Below are 24,415 nucleotides of genomic sequence, written 5' to 3'. Positions count from 1 at the left end.
TGCTCACCTCTGATCCTGGGTGTGTCAGAGCACCTGGGAGTGGAGCTTCCTCTGGGTGTTGTGGGACATTTGTAACTCTTGTATCAAGTTTGAAGAAGAGGACTTTATATGTTAATCTTTCTCTGAGATGAATGCTTTTCTAAATTCTCACAGCTAATGAAACAAATTCTTGCCCTCACCTAATGTCTGTGCCATCCTCCAAGCAGAAACATTGTTCATTGAAACAGTTGGTGAATGACTTTATGGATAGACCATCTTGATACTTACACCATTTCTTAAATGAATGTAACCTGTTCTCTGTGGGCTGAGAATGAGATCACTCACTCAAGTCAAATAGCTTTGACCATAGCAGGAAGTCTGTATCCAAAAATCGAGCCTACAATTCATTTCTTGGTGTAGCAGAACTATCAACTCTCAGCTTAGCTACGATGGAGGTAAAATCCTTTGGTGATGTGAGGGTCATTGAAATACAGCCTTATTACAATGAAACCCAATGTCTAAAAATTGTTTTTATTTGGGGCTTGTACCACAGTAAGAGCCAAGATTTTAAACTCTACTAAATCCAAAACAAACAAAAAGACATTATATATTCATGTTCATTTAAGAAAATACTAAAAACAAAAGAAAATACTAGTAGTGATTATTATTTTTAAGTATACAGCTAATATGTTTGGAGTTATTTAAAATTTATATTGAGAAAAATATATTTTCACTATTGCTGTAAATGAGCATCTACATAAGACTGTTAAATTGTTGTTTTATATCAAACAATTTTATAATACTTATTTTTATTGTATAATACTTTATAAATTTTAAGGAATATGACAAAAAAGATATTGTAGGTATTGAAGGTCTATGGGAAGAGCAGTGGTACAAAAGGGGAACAAGAATGTGGTTCAATTCTATTTAATTAAAATATGTTTTTAAATGTTAAGAAATTCAGATAAATTGAAATCATGTAACTTTTCTCATCATAATACAATAAAAGTTTAAAAAAATAAAAAAATACAAAAATAAATAAATAAATAAAAAGAATCTTTTTTTATAAAGAGTGGCTAGAACTCCTGGAGAGATGGTGTTCATGGCCCCAGCACCTGAGGTCACTGTATAAAGGATGGCCTTTTTACATCATGCCTCCAAAATTCTGTACAAAACCAAAATATGCTTTGCCCTCTATGATGTGGGCTTGTGTAACTGCATCTTATTCAGTGTTCAGGCTGCCTGATTTGTCAACTAAAACAGGAATTTGAATAGGAGAAGGTCATTATCTTATTCTTAAAAGCAACAATGACTATGTTGGTGCATTCTGTAAGAGTCCCAGGAGCTTGGGCATGGGACTCCATCAACATGTGGAGTGTGACTGGCTTAGTATAAATGCACCTGGGACTCCATAGAATAGCTCCTGAGGAACTCTGAAATGAGACCCAGTATATGTCAACATGAGAAGAACCAGTTCCCTCTCTCTACCAAATCGACCCAAGAGAAAGTCACTGAACTCTTTAGCATTTTGTCAGCTTGACACAATCTAAGGTCACCCAAGGAGAGGAACCCCAACTGAACAAAAAATATGTCCATCAGATTTGTCTGTGGGCAGTTCTGTAGAGCATTTTCTTGATGTCTGATGCAGGAGGGTCCAGCCCAACGTGAGTGGACAGGGGTGCCTCCCTGTCTTAGTTAGGGTCTTACTGCTGTAAACAGACACCATGACCAAGACTAGTTTTATGAAGGCAACATTTAATTGGGGCTGACTTACAGGTTCAGACATTCAGTCCATTATCATCAAGGTGAGAACATGGCAGCATCCAGGCAGGCATGGTGCAGGAGGAGTTGGGAGCACTACATCTTCATCTGAAGGCTGTTAGTATAATACTGGCTTCCAGGCAGCTAGGATAAGGATCTTAAAGCTCACACCTACAGTGACACACCTACTCCAACAGGGCCACAACTTCTAATAGTGCCACTCCCTGGGCCTAGCCTTTACAAACCATCAGACGCCTCTAGGCAGGTAATCCTGGCTGAGAAAGCCATGGGGAGCAAGCTAGTAGGAAATGTTCCTCTTGGGCTCTACATCAGCTCCTGCCTTCAGGATTCTGCTCAGAGTTCCTGCCCCGACTTCCCTTCAGGGCAGCATAAGCTAGAAGTTGAAATAAACCCTTCCCTGCCCTTGCTTTTGACCAGTGTTTTGTCACAGCAAGAGAAAACTCATACAATCATGTAGTCAAAGCCTCCTGGTGTGGAAATAGGGCATGAACTTTAATGTACATCCTAGACAGCATCTTAGGACCTGTTTCCAAATCCATCTGAGAAATTCTAATGCAATTCCAATACCCGCCACCAGAGGGCACGTAGCCATTTGATTGCTGTATTTTACAGAAATTCTGCTTTTAAAATCTATTTTAACAAATTTGATTTTATTCTTCACACAAAACATTCTTACTTCACTGTAACTCAATTAACATATGTTTGTGTGTCATTCCAAATAGAAAAGTTTCTGCACTTTGTAATTTTTACTTTTTGAGGTATCTATGTAGCCTTGGCTTGGGGGATCTCATGAGCCTTCTTCTATCTCAGCCTCCTGATTGATGGGGATTACAGGTTTGCACAATCATGCCTAATTTTTATGCGCTCTTTTTTTTTAAAAAAAAAAAAAGAAAAATGAATCATGTTTTCTCCTGTGTATTTTTATATTACCTAAGCTAAAACGGCCTCTATATAATCAGCTTACATGTAAAACAAATCCAGCTAAGCCCAGTGCACTCTCTTTAGGGAGAAATTGGCTAATACTCAGTGGGAGACTAGGTCATGTAACTGGAACGTAAAGTCGAAGTTGAAGCCAGATCTTCTGTGTTGATGATATATACATACATATATATTTATACATATATACATATATGCCTCTCTATATACATATATATGTATATATACTTATGTATGTATATATACATATATATGTGTATGTATATACATATATATACATGTATATATATACACACACACACACATTTGTAGTCTAGGGAAACTATTGCTGTCTCCCCTGAAGGAGAAAGAAAAACCTATGAACCAAGTGCATGTGCAGAATGAGGTATGCTCTAAATGCAGCCCAACTGTTTCATCCATCCTGACCCCATGGCCACACACAGGATGTCTGGGATCTCTATACTTAAAACATCCAAAACTCTCTTTTTAAAGGGCATAAATAAGAACATTGCATCATGGGAGTTAAATTCAACTTTGGGTTAAATAGTGCTTCTGCTTACTTCTTCAGAGAACCCCAAGTGCTCTTTGGTGAAACACATGATTTCTCCTGGGAAACTAGAAGATAATTTGATTTACATTCCTATGTGTTAATGACAAATATTTTGTGTGAGATCATTGCTCTAATTAAGATGACAGTCTTGTGACGGGGGTTTTTATATTAGGAAGCTGAGAGGGTAGGGCACACTGAGATGGATAGTTTTATGTCACCTTGACACAGTCTAGAGTCATCTGAAAGAAGGGAACTGCCATGGACCGGGATTTCTCGCAGGGTCCCTGTTCCGCGGGACAAGAGATTCTGGCCAGGTGGGCACGGGATTCGGCTTTGACAAACAGACTACACACGGGTGGTGTAAAATCTGAGTGTATTTCTTTAAAATTAACAAGAGGCTTTTATAATCATTGCAATAGAGAAATGAAAAATCTGGCAGCTCAACAGTTGAGATACCTCTGAGGCTATCTGAAACATACTGGGTCTAAAACAACAGCTATCTCCTCTGAACTGGTGCTGCATCCCCCGGGCCCAAGTGGCCTGGACCTGGGGGACTGCGAGAGATACATGAATCTGAGTCTTAGCCCATCTAAGTTCTAGTGCTAGTCCTGCATGTGAGTCCAAGTCCTTCTTCCCCCAGTCCTAATGTTAGACTGAAGTCACGTAGGCAAAACGACCCCCACACACCCAGGTCAGCAGGGTCTGGTAGCTAGGTGTGAAGCAGGAGGAAGAGGGGTGGAGCCCTCTCTGTTGAGGTATTCTTATGCTAATTCTCTGGTTCTTGCTGGAGGCAGGCAGAGGAGAATCTTGACCTAACACTTTCAGCTAATGTCTTAGAGTGAGAGAAACCTTTCAATTACTCTCTAGTACTTAAAACATTAAACTAGGATAGTTGGAAACATTGGTGAAGGTCAGAAAGCAATGTCCGAATTTTCTCTTGCTAGCTGTAAGAAAATGATATCTTGGTGAGTTCCTAGCACACTAGTACGAGGACATATATGGGCCACCTCTGAGTTTGGGGTGCCAGGCGACAATGCAGAGGCAAGAGACTGACTTTCCTTGAAGTTTACGCCTCAGATACCGCCTTCACGCAAAGTGTGCGTGGCAGGGGACGTCAATTGAGAAAATGTCTCTGTAAGATTAGATTGTAGGCAGACCTGTAAGGTATTTTCTTGGGGAGGGCCAGCCCATTGTGGGTGGTGCCAACCCTGGGCTGGTGGTCCTGGTTCTATAAGAAAGCAGGCTGAGCAAGCCAGTAAGCAGCATCCTTCAATGGCCTCTGTATCAGCTTCTGCCTCCAGGTTCCAGCCCTGTATGTATTCCTGTCCTGACTTCCTTCAGTGATGGACTATGGATATGGAAGCATAAGGCAAATAAACTCTTTCCTTCTCAATGTGCTTTTGGTCACAGTGTTTCATCATAACACTAGTAACCCTAAGACACACATGTTGGTTTCAAAAGGCTGTATCACCTTTCTCTGTAAGTTAGTCATAGTGTAGACCCATGGCTCTTCTTTTCAAGCTTGAAGCTGAGTGGAGTTACTGGGCTAAATTATCTAAATAATGAGCTGTGTTGGAGTTTGGGGTCTAGTTGTTACATAACAAACAGACAAACAATCAAATCTAGTGGCAATTGGTTCCTTTCAGCAATATGTATCTCATACTCTACCTTATTGGTGAATGGATGTTGTTTAGGAAGGTGTGATTAGACAGAAAACAATCATGCAGGCCTCGTCTGAGTGTGTCCACGTGAGGTTTATTGTTGAGGAATGGATATATATTTATATATTATGTATATGCAAATATATGTATATATAAATATATATATATCCATTAAATTTACATTCCAGTCACACACACATGAACACACACATACCATACATACACACATGCATGCACACACATACACACACATGCACACACATATACTTCTTAACATATACTAACATGTCCAATATATTAAAATGGTCTATTCTTTGATATGTTGCAGTCACTGAGTGCTGTGACTTACAAATCAAGATTGCTGGAGGCTTGCACACTTCAAAACTCAACAGGGTTATGAACATTGATCATTTCTGCAATCTACAGCCATTTGACAAGAGATTGTCAGCTGTCCAGACAGGATTGGCTAATGGGCATGTTTGTGGGGAGAATTTTCTTCATTATTATTTGATATGGATGGTACCATTTCTGGGAAGCTGGTCCTGCATTTGTAAGAAAGCCAGCTTTATAGAAAAAGCATGAGCCAGAGAAGCAACAACCAGCAGGGATTCCTCCTTGGTTTCTGCTTCAAACTCCTGTTTGAGTTCCTATTTTCTCAGCAATGAACTGTGACCTGAAAATGTAAGTCCAATGAAGACTTTCCTCCAGTAAATTTCTTCTCGTCATGGTTTTTGCCACAATAACAGAAAGCAACTAGAGCACCTGGGTTTGGGGGAATTGAATTCTGGTCTTCCAGGCTTGTATATAAAGCACAGTTACCCACTGAGTAATTTTGCCCCACCTAACTCTCCATACGTTGAAGATACAAAATAATCCAAGTCTTAGAACATTATAATCACAGCAGAATAACAGATTAAATAAAACACCACCAGCACGACAAAATGCTTCTCACACACAACAATACAAATGATGTGCTAGAGTATTTTTCTAAGGAGTCTCAGGAGACCTTGCTCCCAGTTTTACTCCCATAATCCCCTAGATTTTTTTCATAGGCACCTAGTGTCCAGACCCTGAGTGTAGAGCATGGTTCTAGCCTGCCTGCCACCCTGGCTTAATTACCATGAGAAAAAGTGTCTGAGTCTCCCTTAGCCATCTCACTGGGACATTGAAGGACATAACCACCTCACTTCAGCCGGGGGAGGGAGGGCCTTGCTTCCCCAACCTAACTTAGCTCAGGTCTCTGAGAAGGAGAGTGAAACAGAGGTTGACTGGCAAGGGTGCCTCTGGAAAATGTGAGGGGAGACAGCGAGCCTGGATGTATTGCTGCAGAGGTCTGGACCTGAGGAAGCCCTCTGCCCTTCTCCAAAGCAAGGAATGCTGAGCAGGCTTTGACCCCATCAGCAGTGCTTACTGGACACATCCTAGGATGAGGCTTTGACTTGGCTCCTTGTAATTCCCCAGAGGGGATGTTTGCAGCATCTAATACCCCATCAATGAAGGTCTGGAGTGCCTAGGTTCTGTCTGTAGGACGCATACATGATACAGGATGCATTATAGAAACCTAAACCAATTATGTACGATTCAATGTATCCATTGCATTATAGAAGCCTCATCTAAACCCAAGTGATAGAATACCGTATGGTGTCTTCTGTACTCTTTATTTTAAACCTTGAGGGTCATATGCCATGGGGCAGTGTCCTTTGTGAATGAGACCAGGGCTCTGAGTTGTCAGGGACACAGACATGGAATTCTTTCCTGCATCCCTTTCCCGGCTGTATTCTGTCTGGACCCGTTCCAAATTCTAGAAGTTTAGATTGTATCTCCTTGTTTCAGGTTTAAGATTGAGTGATGCAACTTGTTTAACACTGTGCTTTGCTTCTCTATAAAGACAAAAGTAATTGCAAATCAATGTTGCTTAAGACTAGTACATAATGGATGTGTTTGTTTAGACTTGACTATGCTACAGTAGCAAAGGAACCCTAAAATTTCTACAACTTAACACATGCAGGCTTCTATCTTGGGAATCATCTTTTCAAGGGGTAGCCCAAGCCCTCATTGACTTCTTTGTGGCTTCCATTGGCTCTGTATACGACTAAAAGTTCACTATGATGGAGCCAGGCATGGTTGAGGATCTTAGACTCTCCTCATTGGCTTATCAAGAAGTACAGCTCCTATGTACACCCAAGACAGGGTCTGTGCATACTAAGAGCAAGAGAGATGGAACCCAGAGAGTTATACCTTAAATCTCTGCTGCAGCCAAGTCCACCTACATTGAATGTAATTTAACTATTTCATCTGAGATGAGGAAGCATTTAAATTTGTCAAGTTATAGAGGCGAAATTCTATCCATTACTGTGGAAAGGTAGTAAAATGAAGAGCAAAAAGATGACCGAACCAACCCAAAGCCTAGGGTGGCAGCACATGGATGCCACTAACTGTCAAAGATCTCAGAACAGGCTCAGGCCTCTTTTGTGCCTCAGGGTTTTGTATGAGCAACAAAAACCCAGGGTAGAAATTTCTCTTTTCTATTTTTGTCTCTAACTAGATTTTATAGCATTTGCTTTTGAGATGCACACATAACACAGAGTTATGGAAGGAAGGATTCATATACATCTTTTCTAAAAAGGCTCTCATGAAGCTTAGGTTGGTCTCCCACCCCCTATTTAACTAAGGATGGCTTTGAACTTCTAATCCATCTGCCTTCACGTCTTAAGTGCTAAGATTATAGGCATGTGGCAATATATCTGGTTTATTTAGTATTGAGCATTTATGCATGCTAGATAAGCATGCTACTAACTGAGCTACATCCCCAGCCCCCACTGCATTCCTTTGCCATTTTGTGCATTGCCAAGCATTGAATGTTTGCAACTTTCTTTGTGAGTGTTGAGAATGGCAGTGAACAAGACACACCATGTCTCTATTCTGGAAGAAAACTAGAAATAAAAAGGCCTTGCTTTTACCAGCAGCCCAACCTTTTCACCAAATGTCACTTATTTTCCTGCCTTTGGGTGACACTTTTATTTTTATTATCACACTTATTCCCTAAATTGTACTTATATACGGGTATGTCCCTTGTGCTTGTCTTATCCTACTGGGAAAATTGGCATCTAAAAAGTACAAAATGTATTGTCTCACAGTTTGGAGGGTGAGTCTATTAGCTAGACTGAGTTCTCTATAGGAACAGAACCACTAGAAAAATATTCTGTATGTTATCTACACATATACTATAGAATAAAAGTCCATCTGTATTTATATAAGTATATCATTTAGAAGTCCAAGATCTAGTGGGTACATTGGAATTGATTCTTGATTATGAAGAACAAGACTCCCATGATCTTTTCCAGGCAAGCAAGGTACCTTAGAACAGTGGTTCTCAACTTTCCTCTTAAATGTTGTAAACCTTTAATACAATTCCTCATGTTGTGGTGACCCCAAACCATAAAATTATTTCATTGCTACTTCATAACTGTCGTTTTGCTACTGTTATGAATCAATCATAACATAAACATCTGATATGCAGGACATCTGATATGTCACCCCTGTGAAGGGTCTTTGACACCATTACAGGTTGAGAACTGCCACCTTAGAAGCCACTGGTGAGAGTCAGTCTGAGCCCATAGGCCTGAGAATCAGGATGGAGTTGTATAAATAATAGGGAACAGCGAGTGATTCTAGAGTTCATAAGATCAGGATACAGGAACTCCTACATGGGAGACAGGAGAGAACTCCATGTCAGCAAAGAGCAAACTGCCCTGTGCTCACTTTCTGTTCTCTTTCTGCCTTCAGTGGGTTGGACTGTGCTCCTTGGATGGGTGGGTCTTCTTTATCTAGTCTACTGGGTCGGGGGCCAGTCTCTCAGCATTTTCAGAGATACAGCTTTATGGACATCCACAGCCCAGGCAAGTTGACACATGGTTTGCTTTATGACTGGGTCTGGATGTCTGACCTGCAGGTGTGGATGGGGCTGGCTACTGAGACAGTGAACCAGCACCTGCTCTAGGCTTTCCCACTCCTCTGGTAGTTTACCCATCTCATCTTTGCTGTGTATTGGTTTATAGAAGGACCTCTCATCCCATCCACAGTGCTACCAACCCTGCACAAGTGTGCATCTGTGCCCTGATTTCCCTGTTTCCCAAGAAGAATAGTCATAATGGATGAAGACTCAAGGTATCCTCCTTGGGCTGCCTCTTAATACCACCTGCAACCACCCTCTTTGCAACATGCTCACACTCTGAGCTACTCATAGCCGGGCTTTACACAAACATCTTCAGGGTTGGGGAAGACGAAGATCAGGACAGCTCAGAGTGGCTCAACAACTACAACAGAGAAACTGCCTCATGGAATGTCCTCCATTTTGACATCTGGACATTGGTTAGACTTTCTTGAGATCTCAAAAGAGAGAAAAGAGGAAGTCTCTGGGGCAGAAGATGTGGGTGTGGGTAGGGACCCCACCCATGATGAATGGCCTGAGGGGCAGAAGATGTGGGTGTGGGTAGGGATCCCACCCATGATGGGTGGCCTGAGAGTATTGGCAACTTTCTTCCTTCTTGAGGTTGTGCCCGGGTAGGCTGCTTACCTCACGTGAAACAGTGTACCCTGCAGAACGTGCATGCCCTTGTTTTTGAGTGACTTCCAGGATGAGATTAATAGGCAGAGACAGGCCAAGGGTGGGAGGTTGTATCCCATGTCTCCAGAAACACCAAGTCCCTCAGGATCCTGGGTTTGTCTAGAGAGAAGCTTATAGAGCAAAGACTCTCAACTTTGCACTCTCCTCTAGAAATAGAGAATTAGATTTAAATAAAAATAACAACATTAAGCTGAGGCAGGAGGCTCACAAATTTGGAGAAGTCTGGGCTAGATTGTGAGTTCCTGTGTATCCTGGCTGCAGAGTTAGACTGTCCCTAATGGGGATGGGGGACAATAACAACTAAAAGGGGAAAGGATGTGAATTCTAGACTTGTCCAAGAGGGAGTTTAAACAAATTGCACTATTTTCCTTCTTTTCTTTAACTGTAAGCCACAACTTTAAGATTCCTTTAATTTTATCAGGGAGGAAATTTCACAGTGGCTTTGCATTGTTTCAGCCTGTAGAGCATTTACATGGGTACCGCTGCCCTGGCTTACTTTCTCTGGGCATGGACTGCGCACTGTGGGTGATCATAAGATGCATGCCCAGTGAGAGACAGTGAACAGTACATTAGCACAGTAAGGTCTCCCCTAATAGTAAGGTCTTTCAAATAGGCTCAAAGTGACCACCTTGCATGGAGATAGACAGTCTTCCTCTGGCAAGAGCTGGACTGAGGAGCCGTGTCATGGTAGAATGGCTTTGAGAGCCAGGCAGCTTTCTGGAGAGAATGGCATTAGCTGTTGAGTGGCACAGAGGAGTCCACTTCATTCATTATTGAGCACTTATTACTCTTAGGCTCTGTGTGGGATCTCACAGAAAGACATTCTGGAGAGCGGTGATCTAAGCTACAGAGTAAATACCCAATACCGGGAGCATGGTAAGCACCATAATCCACATAAAAACAAGGTAAATAGATACAGGGGAAACCAATGGCAGATTCAACACGCTTCATCGATAAAACTGGAAATACACCGTATGGTCTGCTGCAAATCCATATTTCAGTGTCTTGTGTAGTGGTCTCAGACCATCTCTATGTGAGCAATAGTCACATAGTTAGCGTTAGCCGACTTATCAGGTCACAGGCGTGAAGATGCACGGGTCAGCACCTAAGCCCTGGGAGGTGTCATTTGTGCAGTTTGATGAGGGTGGGTTTTCCACCTACCCAAAGAGATCCATAGGCAGCGTGTTTCCAGTCCTCTGTGTCATGGACAGCATGAGGAACCTCAGTATAGCTGCTTCCATTTGCTGTGAGCTTCCGGCTCCCCTCCCCCAGCAGACTCTCAATCCTTCATTCATAACTTTGCTCCCCAACCAGGCCTGGGGAGGTGTGAAAACATTTCTCTCAAAGCTTAGGCCTTCAGGCAAAACTATTTGTATCTTTCAGTGAGAGGCCGAAGCAACAAAGCGCTGTTGTTAGGATTCTTCACACTGTGCGCTTTCTTGAACAAAGGCATTTATACAGAGTCCTATGCAAGCCAAGGCTCTAGGAGGCCACGCATGGCCTTGTTTTGTTTTGGCTTTTGCCTATTGGACATCGGCTTTCACTATCTAGTCCAGGCTGGCCTTGACTTTGCAATCCTCCTAGCTCAGCCCTCAGAATGCTAGGCTTATTTGTATGAGACACTGCATCCACCAAGTGCATATCTTTGAAGATTAGAAACATTCAACACAGTAACTGGCGATGGTATGGATGGAGGGGCTGGGGAGACAGCTCGGTCCTTATAGTGCTTGTCATGCAGGCCTGAGGACTGGAGTTTAATAACCAGCATCCATGTAAGAATATGGGTGTGGTGCATGTGGGAGTTGGGGTAGAGACAGAAGGGTTCCTGGAACTTGCTGGCCAACAGGTCTAGCTGAATTAGAGGGGTTTAGGTTCAGCATATAATGTAGGGAAAAAGAGGTGAACACCTGAGCTGTTGACTTTCGGCTTGCATGTATACCCACATGTATAAACACAAACATGCTCTTGGGAATGTAGCAGCAGAAGGTAGATGGTAAAGAACTTTTAGTCCTCTTTTAATTCACTAGGGGGAACCAGAGAAGTTGAGTTAGCAAATGGAGGGTCTCCAGTCCCCCAGCCAAAAGGATGCAGTCCACAGATGTTTGGACCCAAAGTGCTTGAGCAGAACATCTTAGCAGAGGGAGTGTGTGTGTGTGTGTGTGTGTGTGTGTGTGTGTGTGTGTGTGTGTGTGTCTAGGATTCCCCTACGGGCCTTCCCTAGTTAACTCTCACCTCATGACATTCCCAGAAATATCTTTACCAGATGGGAATCAAGCGTTCAGAACACATGCCTGTGGAGACATTTCATTCTAGCCATAATACCTACTCAAAGGGTTCGCCCAGTTTTGCACGTTTGACATGAACTTCCAGGAACTACCAGAGGGATTGTAAGACAATAACTTACGGGAATTCCCATCCACTGGTGGCTCTAACAGAAAGAAATGAAATGTTGTGGCTTTTGCTTCATATATATGCAGGGAGCCTGAGCCTCAGGTCCGGGCAGGTTAAGGACTCTTCCTTTCATTTGCATCATCAGAAGTTAGGGTGAAAAGATGATTCTTTTCATACTATTCCTGGTAGAGTATCAAGCAGGTTCTGGCAAGTCCAGAGACTTGCTGTAATTTGCATAGCCAGCCTACACTAGAGGGTCCCTGCAGGGTCGGGATTTTTCACGCATTTCTTTCTAGCTGTTGGTATTCGTTCTTCTAGTATTGAAAACCGGGGTCCAGCTTCAGAAGGCCTCATTGCACCCTTACTTTTCCCTAAACGCATCCCATCAGTGAGCTGACCTGCTTCCTCCCTCTGGCATTGCTGGGTCCTGGTGCATGGACATTGAGGCTCCTCTGAACGGCAGAGGGCGCTGGCGTGCAAACTGGCTCTGCCTCCCGCGCCCGCGCTTAGTGCGCGCTCGCGCCCCATCGACCCCGCGCGCAGTTCTCGGGGCGCAGGGCGGGGAGGCATAAAGGGCGCTGCGCTGCGGGGCGGGCTGCACGCGGGAGGCTGACGGGACAGCGGCACCCGCGAGCCGGCACCGGGCGGGACAATCGCAGCCGCGCGCAAAGAGGCCGAGCGGGAGCCCGGACCGCGCGGGACCAGGTGGGTGACGCGCGCGTCCCCTTTGTGTCGGCATCGCCGGAGCGGGCCGCGCGGGACAAGGCTGTGCGGGGCTGGTTTCGGCCCCCTAACCCGTGCTGCCGGCCGGTGACCCGCGGGCTCCCGGGCGGCAATGAGGGTTCTGTTCAGGGAGCCCACTAGGTGACGGCCGCGTCCTCCTAGCCTCTTGCACTTGGGGATCGCGCGCCACGGAGTAGTCTCCAGCCGCAGGCACGGGATGTGCTGGGCTGGAGTGGCCCGGGTGGGCGGTCGTCTGCAGGCCTTGGGTGGACTCCTGCCGTGACCTGGACGTGGGCAGAACGAGGGCGTGGGGAAGGTCGGGTCCGTTCTGGCCAGTGGCAGTCGCGACTACCCCGCAGTGCCTAGCCGCGCCTGGCCATGGGCATGGTCCTCTGCTAGCCTGTAGCCCAGGAGTCTCTGTGTCCCTTGCACCCCTCTTGCCCGAGGAAGTCCCCTCAGGACTCTCGCATCCCGTGCTCCGCCTTGCTCCCGGTTTTCTGCACCATCCGTGGAGCTCAGAGATTTAATCGTTCCTGCTAATGGAAGGCTTCCTGGCCGCCGTTGCGCGGGAAGAGGCGACTTCTTCACCTTAGGCGGGTCTCTGGTGGTCTTACCTAAAGTTTGCTCTAGTTCTTGTTTTGGTCTTCTTTTCAGAGAATGCTTTAAAGTATACTTATTTTGAACAGTTTCACAGCCTGCTTGGTACAGGGTCAAAGGCCAAGTAACAAGGAGAGCTAGACAAGGCTCTGGGAAGCCTTCCCAGGGTTCCCGTGTCCTAGGATTAGAAGGACAATCCAGTCTTGCTTAGGACAGTTCTAGGAAGGAAGGGCCTTCCAGAAGTGGTGTCTGTGAGACAGGTCCTTCTCAATGACCCTGGCAAGGGTGGTAGTTTAGACTGCTAAGAGATGTGCATAAACACAGTAGCAGACAGAAAGATGGTCAGGGTGCCCTCGGACAAGAGAGCAGAGACAGGGGCCTTTCTAAGGAGGGATGTGGAATCAGATGACCGGTGGGGCGTAGCCAGGCTAGTGGAAAAAAGCACCAGCAAAGGAATGCAGAGTGTGAAGTACCGTTCCCACGGGGTTGCCTCCTTGCCTCCCAAAGAGCCAAAGTTTTGCTCCTTGTCAGCATTATCAGTGGTCTGTACTACTTTTTCTAGTGTCTTCCACAGCTTTGCTCTTAAATTACATTTGAAAGACGGTTCGGGCAGTACGTCTAGAGGGGAGTTTGAACTGCAAGCCAAGACTCTGGACTTGGCCTCTGTTGAGTGGGACTCGTGGGTGGTCTTGAAGGACAACAAACAGTAAGTACTTCATGCTTCAGAGTGGCTATAGCAGCGTTAAAGGGCCAGGTGCCCCTGGGTGGGGTTTTAAGTCAGACACCCCCCTTTGCCATACACACCTATTTTACTTTCCAGGGTCCCACATGACCCTCCTGGGAAAATGGGTGCATGTAATTCAGCTGGACTGGGAGGGAAATTTTCTGGACCCAACACAATTTGAAATCTGGAGTTAACATGTTGATATATGCACTCCTCTTTAGTCTTCTGCTAGTGAGGTTTTGTAGGCTCTCTAGCCCAGGCTGGCCTGGAACTCCCCATGGAGCTGAACATGATCTTGGACTTCTCCAGTTTGCACCAATGAAGTATTGGAGTGAATGGGGTGGACCACTATAATCAATTTATACATAATTGAGGTTTTGAACACAGGGCCTTATGAATGTAAATATTAGGCAAATACTGTCCTGTGCTCCATCTCCAGCTTCTGGAGTTTGTTTTTCTAAAGATGTTTCAGTTCTCACGTCGATGCCTTCTACCCGTGTCAAGGGGAAATTACTGGACGATAAATTACTGAAAGACAACACAGATGAAACAGGAGAGTCCACAGGCCACAAACCAGTGGAAGCTCTGGACAGTTTCGTGTTAGTACTTTGTAAGTGTCTTTTAAAACTGTTTGCAAGCTTGCAGTGCCTGTTTCCAAGCCGTTCCTAGACTACGTGGCTTCTCCTGGGGCCTTATTGTGGCTTGAGACTTGGAAAAGATACCACACACTGTTTTCCCAAGGGCTGCCCATGTTCAGAGCTAATGTGCTGTCCGTCCTGCTTGCAGCCGTAGGGCCCCAAGCCAGGAGCCACGTTGCCTGACTGACGGTGCTGTTTTTTCCACTGTGGTTCCTAACTTGGCCTTGCTGCCTTCTTTTGTTCAAACATCTCCTAGAGGCCTCTTTCTATAGTGGTAGAGAGAGAGAGAGAAAGAGAGAGAGAGAGAGAGAGAGAGAGAGAGAGAGGGAGAGAGGGAGAGAGAGAGCTGTGTGTGGAAGCCTTTTCAGAGCCACGGAGAGTCATGGCTATAGATGAGTCCTCTGCCTTCCTGTATGACCATAAGGGCACTGTAGCTGAGGAGAAGCAATCGGGGGCCCTGGCCACATGGTGGATCTATCTTGAGAATCAGGGACCCTTTCCCTCTTCTCTTCTTGGAATAGGTCAGGGATATAAATCCTTTCCTGAGAGCCCATGATCTTCAGCTATCTGGGAGAATGTTCACTTGCCTTGGCTGTAGGCCTGCCCACCTGGGATGTTTCCATATTGAGGCTGATTTAGAGGCTGGGTGGAGTGGACTCTTCTTTGGAAGGTGGACTGGTGTATTTCTCCTGGGTCTTTATGGAAGGTGTCCTTCATTTCCTTCCATCCTGGAGAAATTATTTGAGACTAGCCTCCTTTTTTCTGGAGTTTTTCCAAATCGCTGATACACATGGATAGTTTTTCTTAATTAGCTGGAGGAATTAATTGAAGCCACTGTTCACACGTCTGCAGGGCATTTGTTCCCATCCGTGATCCCACCCAGCTGTCTGACCTTGGCAAGCATCTGCTTGCCTGGATGGCTGCAGTTCCCTTAGGAAAGCCCTTAAAGGGTTGGCCCAGATGTTCTCGTAGGTCCAGGAGCGTTTCTGGAAGATTTCTAGAAGAATTGGTACTACAGAATGACCTTCAGAGGCAGCCATTTGTGTGGTCTTTCACAAGGAAAAGGTGTGTTTTCACTCTGAAGGTTGGCTGTTCCCCAAGGCTGCCTGGGGGAGAAGGGAGCTTTGGGGAGGCTCCTGCAGCTTCACAGCTAACACTTTACATAGCTGTGAAAGCTAAGAGGACCTCGTATCTATTGAGCAGAACTGTGGAAGGCTTGCTGTAGAGCAGTGGGTTCTCAACCTGTGGGGCCTGACCCCTTTCATGGGTAGAATTACTGTTTTCAGAGGGCTTGACTATCAGACATCCTGTATACCTGATACTTACATTGTAATTTATAACAGCACAATTACAGTTACAAAGTAACAGTGAAAATGATCTTGTCATTGGGGGTCACCACAACATGAAGAATTTTGTTAAAGTGTTTCAGCATTAGGAAGGTTGAGAACCACTACTACTCTGGAGTGGGAATTTAAAAGCTAGATGCACTATTACAGGGGAGAGTCTGCTTCCTGCTGGGCTGAAGTCATGTGTCAGTTCGTGTTTGATTGTGTATATATGTCTGATGCTGGTAGTGGAGCAGACAGGAGTAGATCCATTAAGCTTTGGTCATATGTAGGTATTGAGGTGCCATATGGATCATAGATGCAGCTCTCATACTCACAGGACAGGTGTATGGTCTCCTCTCACCTGATGTGGGCAAGCATAATCCAAGATCTCCCAGGGTACATGTAGAAGCTGAGCTTTGACCTTAGAAGTCTGCAGAAAATTAAGAGTGTGTGATCTTGATCTACAGTGTAAAGAGCAAGAGTCGAAGACAAGAGCAGGTTGATTTTGAGGTGGGGGTCTACCGTGTTGGAAATGTACAGTGTAGTGGGTCCTGCGCTTGCAGAAACCAGCGGGGTTGTTAATCTGGGCAATCAGAAGGCCAATGTTCAATCAGGATTTGAAATAGCAAGGAACAACTTGGACTGTATAGGAACATAGAACAAACACAGACTCTCTGAGCTCAACTGGTTGACATCTGCATGCTGGAGAAAAGCTGTCCAGAGCAAGCTTCTTGCTTGTCACATGGCGTTTTTATTTCTGGTACCTTCTGGAAGGTTCCCCAGCGTATTTTCATTGTCATTTACTCCTGCCCAGTTGGCTTATGGTGGAGGTCAAAGTTCAGAACAGGTTTATGAGAGCAGTGAAACGGTGTGATTGTCACAGTCAAGAGGTATTACTCCTGAGTGGCCTGAGAAGGCTTCCGTGGCTGCAGCAGCTGCTATGGCTGTTGAGAACTTCCCAGCAATCCTAATGTGGAAGGCTGTGGCCACCTGGACTTTAGGGTCTTTTTCTTGGACCCATCCAGCTGGCTCACAGTGGTGGGTGTATTGCTTATCTTCTGTTCCTGTGCTAAAACATGACTGAGGGCAACTTAAAGAAGACAGTGAATTTTAGTCTATGGTTCCAGAGGGATAAGAGTCTGTGATGCACAGCAGCAAGTAGCAGACGTGATGGCCAGGGCAGGAAGCTCTTCCCATCCTCAGCTGCAAGCAGGAAACAGAGAAAGTGAAGTGAAAATTTTATGAAGCTTTAAATAACTAGAGCCACTTCTAGTGACGTACTTCCTCCAACAGGGCCGTCCCAAACAGCTCCACCCACTGGGGGCCAGTTGTTCAAATTCCTGAGCCCGTGGAGGACATTCTCATTCCACCCTCCAACATGAGGCAACTAGGAAAGCTCTCTGAGTCTGGCATGGATGGGGCTGGCTAGTCAGCTGGGCTGTTGATATCAAACCAAAGGCTGTAAGCATTTCATGCATTGCTGTGCTTCTGGGAGAATGTGTTAAGCTTTCAAAGAACCAGTTTTCATGTAATCTCTGGGTCAGGGCATGCTTGGTTTTGGGTGGTAGCACAACAGAACTCTTTATTTCTTTCATGTTGGCTCTGGATGCCAACAAGGAGGGGCTCTGGAGGAAGGAACTGTGTGATACATCAACCTAGGATGTCCCCTGAACCTCCTGGACAGATGGTTCATCTCAGAATGTGACTCTGTTATGTGGTCAGTTTCCTGAGGAGCTCAGAAATATATGTATATATGCATGCATGTGTTTCATGCACTACACACACACACACACACACACACACACACACACACACACACACACACGCGCGCGCGCGCGCGCACACACATGCACACGTACATGCACACACATCATGGGCTCCCTGTACTTCATGTAAAGGTTATTTTCTTTCTGGCATCAACCATTGAATTTCTATATCATTCCCTGGGCCCCATCACATCTTTCTCAGTGAACCTGCCCTCATTTCCTGAAGGAAGAAGCCAGCCTGCGGTCAGGGGTAGCCATTATCCGAGAGTCCTCACACAACTGTGGGTAGAGGAGGGGTTTCCTGTCACAGAAATAAATGTTCAGAGTTTGTCATCCCTAGCCCCCTTTCCTACATTTCTACTCTTAACAGGAGCATAGGAAGCCAGCATCTTCACTAAGCTTTCATGGGATGCTTTGTATCTATTTCTGCTGTCGCTCAGCATTCTGTCCACTTACTCCTGCTCAGACACCTCCAGCAACTCCATGGTCTAAGGAGGAGCCTCTGGGATGCTTGATTGAGCAGCCTGTCCTTCAAGGACATCTCTTAGTAGCTGCCGACTCCAACCTTTCTGCTGCCATCTTTGTCAAGACGAGACTCAGATGGTCTGCCCCACAGATAACAACCTTTTCCTTATTGGAGCACCACTAATATGTCTTTACTCTTACAGAGTTGGCATTTTGCAGAGAAAGAAATGGAGGTGCACTGAGAAGAAAGAGACAAGGCTACAGAGTTATGGCTCAGGCCTAGGCCCTGGCTCTCTAGGCCCAAGCTTCACTAGGCTTAAGTCTCCCTAGGCTTACATTGCTTTAGGCCCAGCCCCCTCCTTCTCCTCTAAGGTAGATTTTTCCCAACAGGCACTTCAGTAGCAACTTTCCATCAGAACCTACAGTTGCATTTCTCTAATCTATTTTAGTGATCTGTGTAACTTGTTTCCTCTGCTAACCATCAGCTCTACAAAGGCAGGAACTTACTCATTCGAGAACTCCTCCCCACCCACCCCACAGGTGGGTTGCGGTCTTCATGAATGAATTGCTATGAGCTGATTGACAGTATTCAGAGTGTCTAGCCCCATGGGGTGTCTGTCCATGGACACATCATCAGTGAAGGAGAGCTTAACTGTCACTCTCTAGTGTGACCTCAGCACATCCCACCCTGTGGGCCCTTTGTTTGGAAGGTTGGGCTGAAGTCAAACTCACCTCCTAGGAGCAGAACCAGTCATGTGTGGGGCACTGGCTCTGCAGCGAGAAAGGTAGAATTCTGCCGGAATGCACAGTGAAAGCCCTGGGGTACTCCATTTGGTATAGCGAGTGTGTAGACAGCTCCAGGCTGACAAGGGCAAAGGTCTGGTAGACTAATGCCTGAGCTACAGCCTGAGGCTTTCATGTGGTGCAGGTGAGGTACGAGGCATGGTCTGCTTTCTGGGACATCCATCCATAGTATACTAGAAGGAGCTATGATATGAGATAGATACATTAGATTAGGACCAAGAGCTAGACTGTGCTCAGCGGGCTTGCATGAAGGGAGACTCTGAGGAAAGGCTCAGTGGTCTTGTGTTGGGTGGGGTGCTCTGGTACAGAGGACTGACGCAGTGGCCACAGGTTTGCATTTGAGGGTGCTGAAGAGATGCCTGGCAGGTGAACCCCAGGAACAGCAGGGCATGGAAGTTCCTCAACCCTTACATACAGAAGTCCTTCTGATAAAAGACTGGAGTAATCTCCCCAAAGCAGGGGCCAGAAGTGGTTCACAGGTGTGCTTGCCAGCCAAGACGAGAGGAGGATAGCTTGCGTTCTTCCTTCTTTGGGGAGAGAAGCAACCACTGCTGCGGATAAAGTTCCCCCTTAGGGAAATAGCAGTTTGTGACTTTTGAGGATCCCATCCATGCACTTGTACACTCACAAGCATCGGGGCAGGTGTGTCCCAGGCCGTTGGACATGTGCATGTATGATCAGAAATGCAGATTCATTTTTCCTGACCATTTCCCATGGCTCTGCCATCCCTCTTAGTAGCCTGAACCTGAGGGTCTGATACACTAACAGAGCAAAGCGAGAGCTTGCAGAAGCCTGTTAGATCTGGCAACTTAGGTTGGGGAATTGGTTGGCTAAAAAGTGTATACTTCTTTGTGACCACATGGCTAGATACTCGAAGTCCTCAGGTAGGTGAGTCAGAGATGACTTGGTGTCCCTGGAGACCCTAATTCTTTCTTTGGTGCTTAGAGAGGCAACTGCAGTAGGCAGTCTGGTCGGTGACAGGACCAGATGGGACAGGAAATTAAAAAAAAAAAAAAGTCCATCTGTTCGTGGCTCAAGAACCTACCCTTTCAACATGTCTCCCCAGTTTCTGCCCTGGCTTCTGGGCTTTCCCAAGTCTCTCTCCTCAGGCCCAGTACGTTAGTGCTGAGAGAGGCGAGAGAAATTCCCTGCAGTCCTAGCATGGGAACTGGCAAGAGCCAACCAGAGGTTATAGACTGGAATCCAGGCCCGGGTGTCACTCGGTACCCGGTGATCATCATCTTCTCTACCTCTGTGTCATCTCTCTGTCCCCATAAGGACCAATCAAGCTGCATGAAGGCCTACCCCATGTAATATCCTCTTACCTTGAGGAGACTATTGATGGGACATTTACAAGTGCTCTGTAGTATGGGTACATGGGTGTGTCTGTGCTGGCTTGTTTTCACTGTCATCTCAGTACAACCCAGAAGAAATCCCTTGGGAAGAGAGTCTCAGTTCAGGAATTACCTAGGTCAAGATGGCCTTTGGGCATGTCTCTGGGGGTGGGGGTGGGGGATTGTCTTAACTGTTAATTGAGGTAGGAAGACCCACCCTGGATGTGGCCAGTACTATTTCATGAGCTGAATTCTGAACTGTTTAAGAGTTCTGGAATTCAGCTGAGAAGCTAGTGAGCAGGCAGCATGGGTGACTCTGTGGTGTGACCAACTGCAGTGTGACCAGAAGCCTCAAGCTCCTGCCTGTGTCTTCTCCGCAATAATGGGCTGTAAGCTGGATCCGGGAGCTGAAATAAACCTGTCTTATCACTGCAACAGAACTGAAACTAGGAAAGCATTACACACACACCACACACAGACACACACACACACACACACACACACACACACACACACACACACACGCACGCACGCACGCGCGCGCACACACACACACACACACACACCTATTAGTGCTTGTATACATTCATATATATTACCATGTGCTTCGGTAGCAGCAGAATATCTCTTAACAAGGGCTTGAACCCACATGTACATTTACTCATCATAAAGGGTAAGCTTGGAGGCGCAGCATCTACTCTCATGTCCCTGAGAACCAGGGTCTCGTCTTTGCTTCTCCATCCTTAGTCCTCAGGATATTGACCTTTGCTTGTACACAGATCCCTAGTCTCAAATGTTTGGCCCTAGCTGTGGGCTTGTGTTTGTATTTCTAGTAGGGGTGTGTATGTGTGTGTGTGCGTGTGTGTATGTTTGTATGTGTATGTGTGTGTATATGTGTATATGTATGTGTTGATGGCTATTTGTGTATATGTGTGTATGTGTATATGTGTCTGTGTGTTGATGCACATGTATGTGTTTGTCTCTGTGTATGCATTGATGGATATGCATGCCTGTGGCATCTTTTCCCTTTCATTAGGAAGAGACAAGTCTTCTGAAACCACTACAGTTGATTCTAGTGTGTTGTTGGGCAGGAGCTAGACTGTGTAAACATACAGGACACAGAGAAGTGGGAAGCTTGCAGGAACTCCAGAAGCTAGGGTGAGACTGAGTTCATGGTCACAACCAAGGGCTGTGTTTGGCTACTCTGGGCTTCAGTAAACAGCTGTCCCTCCTGTACCTGTTATTTCTAGAAGAGCAGGAATCCATATGGAGCAAAGTCCAGGTGGATGCTTGCGCAGCTTTGATGCTCTTGATGTGGTGGAGGGCCCTGTGCCTTTGTCTGAAGCCCCATGTGGATTGTAGAGACTATATAATAGCTGCACACGGCTTTCTCCAGTCGGCGCTTGGTTGGCACTTAGAGCAGCATCTTTTTCCACCAAAGCCCTGAAAGTCCAAATGCAGTCTCGGCTATTCACTATACTCGTTTATGCTGTTAGTATACATTTATTCTATCTTATTCACTTGTCAGAGAGTACTTGGTTCTGGGGATTTGGAGTCTTATCCACTATAGGGAAGGTAAGGAAGCGGAGAAGTGGGGCTGAAGGTCTGGTGAGGCCTTTCTATAACAGGTAGGGCATTATACTCTGCGGTCTGCAGAGCATGAATTCCTAAATGATTGGAATTTCCTGCATTCCACTTTCCCTCTAGAAATCTGTTCAGCTGGAACCCACAGAATCCCTTTTTTCCAGCTCCATAGCCTGTCCCTTGATGCAGGCTGTGGGGTGAGCCTGCAGGTGCGTGCATTTCATGGGCTGAGCAAAGACTGAGCCCCACCCTCAGTCCGGCACTGTAGTATCCTGCGTCTGATGGGAGTGTATCCTGAAGGACCTGGCTTCTCTTGCTTCTGTGGCAGTTGTGCAGTTCCTGCAAGCCAGTTGGCTGCAGAGAGGGACTCTTATCTCTTAATGCTTTAATACTCTCTGGCCTTGTTCCTCGTTGGCTCCCAGCTCTGCTTCTTTGACAGTGCCCGTGTTTCCTCTCTGTCCTCGATGCCGGCAACAGATCAGCTCCAGCCAGGAGCAGCAGCTCCACTGAACCCATTTATGACACATGAAGGCCATGAGTGGCTCCAGTCTCTCTGGCAGATAAGGGCTGTGTTTTTAGGAGGCAGGACCTCTCTTGTGTGGCTGTAAGCCATAAACATAGGCAGACGGAGGAGATGGGACAGCCATGGAGCCTGTGTGCTGTGGGGCTTGGCAGCTGACTGCTCTGGCTCATCCTATTTGAGCTGTTTGGACGTGGGTGAACAGTGTAAAAACACAATGTGGAGCACAAGTATGAATTTGTCTATGAATCACATGTTGAGATAACTATATTTTGGCTGTATTCGGTTAAATAAAACACATTCTGAATAGGACTCGGTTCAGTGGTTAAAGTGCTTGCCACATAGGCACGAGGACCAGAGCTGGGATCTCTAGATCGGGAGTGAACGCCAAGTGGGTGTGACAGTCTGCCTATAATTTCCGTGTTGGAGGGCAAAGCCAGGGTCCCCAGAGCTGGCCAGCTAGAATGAGCTTGGTTGAAAGACCCTGCCTCAAAGAGTACTCCTGACATCAAACTTCTTATACATGTAACAGGCCTTCAAATACACATCCACCCTCATGGACCTACACATATGTGCTCACACATATGCAAACTCACATACACATATGTGCACACCACACACATACACACACACAAAGAAAAAAATACATTATCTGAAATCAGTTGGGATATTATCCCCTCTTCCTGCACCTTCTTCCCCATCTCCTCTGCTTGCTCCTTTTCCTCATTCCACTTTCTGTTCCTCCCCCTTCTCCTCTTCTTCCTTCTCCCATACCTCTTCTTCCTCCTCCTCTTCCTCTTCTTCCTTCTCTGTCTCCTCCTCCCCTTCCTTCTCCTCCTAATAGCAGAGAATACAAATTCACATGTGTATTTGGTATTCTGTTTTCTTGTACTGTGCAGCTGCTGTGGAAGAGCAACCGGAGCAAGCTCCCGGAACTCGTGGCATTCTGACCAGGCCTGTCCCTCTAGAGAAATCACTTCCCGGGAATGGTCTGGCCATGGGTTGGATCCTGGTCCTATGTTTTCCCTGAAATGATGTCTTGAGCCCACTCGACACTCAATTCCCACCCACATTGTTCCATTTGGGCACCCCTGAGTTCTACAATTTATATTATTATAATTAAGCTACTAAATGGACTCAATTTAGCATAAAATTGGATTCTAGAGGGTTTTTTATATTTACTTATTTATTATTTTAATGTGGAGAGTGTAGCTTTTTCCTTAACAAAACTCCCCAACCTTTGAAATATATCCGACCACCTTTCACCTTTGCCTGAGGTTGTTGCCAGGTGTCCCAGTTTTTCCTCCTGCTGGGAACTTATTATCCTGGCCTTCTAGGCGAAATCAAATAGTAGCCATGGAGGACTCAGGGTAGCTAGTGGGAGGAGCACCTCCTCCCCATGCTTCACGCCTGCATCTGTCCCTGACTACATAGCCATGTCCTGAATGCTAAGCCGCTCTCCCAGCCAGCTGCTCTATCACCCTGATTCCACTATCCTCCTGTGACCTCTGTGCTTCTGACCTCCTTTCTGAGAAAATTCTTCTCCCCGGCATCTGTGTGTACTTTCGTAGCTGCCCCATATTTTTATTCTGTTTCTCTGAAGCTTGTGGCTATGCCTGGCCTGTGCACTGAGCAGTGTGCCTCCTGGCAGACTCTGCCCCATCACTGGCCTTTCGGTCTTGTCTCACTCTGCGTCTGGCTCTGATACACAAGTCCTGGCTCCCCTTCTTCCTGTCCTAGGTAGTGGCTGTGCGTATTTCCATCAAGAGTCAGGCCCCATGGCTTCCCCAGGTGGCGCTGGCATGGCAGGGACAAACGGAAGGAAGTCACCATCCCTCTGTTCCCTAGGCCGGTGGAGAGCCAACGTGGCTGGGGATATTTGCCAAATGGGATATTTGTCCGAGCCTGGAACTAAAACTATTAGTTCTGAAGTCCGAAGAGACAGAGCTGGGACTCTTGTCAACACATATGCTTTATTGCATCAACAAAATCGAGCCCTCGCAGGC

At 46.0% G+C, this 24,415-nt stretch overlaps 1 protein-coding gene and 1 long non-coding RNA gene across 4 annotated transcripts in view; one reads left to right on the top strand and one right to left on the bottom strand.

The window, feature by feature from the left end:
* Nucleotides 1-6,549: 6,549 nt before the first annotated feature.
* Nucleotides 6,550-12,577, bottom strand: LOC116080724. Its single transcript, XR_004114570.1, has 2 exons — nt 11,940-12,577; nt 6,550-6,788 (listed from the first exon to the last, which is right to left on the bottom strand). It is a non-coding gene; the product is annotated as an uncharacterized LOC116080724 (long non-coding RNA).
* Nucleotides 12,434-24,415, top strand: part of Rnf144a (ring finger protein 144A) — a 114,191-nt gene continuing 102,209 nt past the window's right edge. The window contains exons 1-2 of one of the 3 annotated variants that reach the window (XM_031357234.1): nt 12,717-12,790; nt 13,809-13,952. The gene's annotated coding sequence lies outside the window, so the exon portion shown is untranslated. Of the gene's footprint in view, nt 12,632-12,716; nt 12,791-13,808; nt 13,953-24,415 lie in introns of those variants that run through there. The other 2 variants (XM_031357235.1, XM_031357233.1) reach the window with 2 other exon arrangements.

This window comes from Mastomys coucha, unplaced genomic scaffold, assembly GCF_008632895.1.
Source record: "Mastomys coucha isolate ucsf_1 unplaced genomic scaffold, UCSF_Mcou_1 pScaffold6, whole genome shotgun sequence".
In the NCBI taxonomy this organism is placed as follows: Eukaryota; Metazoa; Chordata; class Mammalia; order Rodentia; family Muridae; genus Mastomys; species Mastomys coucha.
This window is presented reverse-complemented; position numbering and strand designations above follow the sequence as displayed.